Raw genomic sequence first — 1,142 nt, forward strand, 5'->3', positions numbered from 1 at the left:
GCACCCGAACCCCTTTTCTCCTTTTTGCTCGTGCACTTTTACCCGTGTCAGTTTACGCTACATATTCTGATACGCACTATGTACAAATCTTGCGCTTGGGCACCCGCCTCATCAGGTTGGTCCCACATACGATCACTACTAATCGTGTATGGAAATCTAACAGTTGTGGTGCCTCTGCCCTACACCCCATCAGCTTGGTGCCGAAGCTGCGGTTTATTGCACTTGGGCGTTAATGTGGCCCTGAGTATGAAATACTGTCACCTAGAAGAAGGTGTAATTAGATGAATGACGAACACTAACTTCACTTAACGAAAGTTTATTCAGCTCTTGCACATACAAGAGCACGGGGAGAACTGTCTCCGGCCAGAACACACGCGGTATATATACAGTTACAGAACATTCCAGTAGAATGATTCTTGACATTTGTGGATACTTCTAGAATGTACTCGAACTGAATATAGAAATTAACATTGTATAGTGCAGGGGAGTTTTGACTGACGACGATCCATATAACATATACATGGGTATCGTGTCTGTTCTTCGGACATGTCCGAAAGAACAGACACCTTTGATGACCTGCAGCCGTCTATAATGAAATTAGAATTATATTAATACCTTCAGCTGCTGAAGGGCATTGATATATATCAACGAGGACAGGTGAAAATGTGTGCCCCGACTGGGACTCGAACCCAGGATCTCCTGCTTACATGGCAGACGTTCTATCCATCTGAGCCACCGAGGGCACAGAGGATAGCACGACTGCAGGGACTATCTCGCGCACGCCTCCAGCGAGACCCACATTCTCACCTTGTATGTCCACACACTACATTCGTAGTGTCCCACCCCAACACACTCATTGCTCGTGAAAGACATTCTTACCAAGTCCCGTAAGAGTTCGGGGAATATGTGTCCATACGCACAGAAGAAGAAGGTCATGGACGGTGTTGCCAGAACTATATACTTAAATGGATATGGCATCTGTTGTTTCGGACATGTCCGTCGTGCGCGAGATAGTCCCTGCAGTCGCGCTATCCTCTGCGCCCTCGGTGGCTAACATGGATAGAGCGTCTGCCACCAGGAGATCCTGGGTTCGAGTCCCAGTCGGGGCACACCTTTTCACTTGTCCCTGTTGATATATATAT

At 47.3% G+C, this 1,142-nt stretch overlaps 1 non-coding gene across 1 annotated transcript; it reads right to left on the reverse strand.

Annotated features, from left to right (window-relative positions):
* Positions 1–668: 668 nt before the first annotated feature.
* Trnat-ugu lies at positions 669–743 on the reverse strand. Its single transcript has one exon. It is a non-coding gene; the product is annotated as a tRNA-Thr (tRNA).
* Between the last annotated feature and the right edge of the window lie 399 nt (positions 744–1,142).

This window comes from Schistocerca americana, chromosome 3 (genome assembly GCF_021461395.2).
Source record: "Schistocerca americana isolate TAMUIC-IGC-003095 chromosome 3, iqSchAmer2.1, whole genome shotgun sequence".
Lineage (NCBI taxonomy): Eukaryota > Metazoa > Arthropoda > Insecta > Orthoptera > Acrididae > Schistocerca > Schistocerca americana.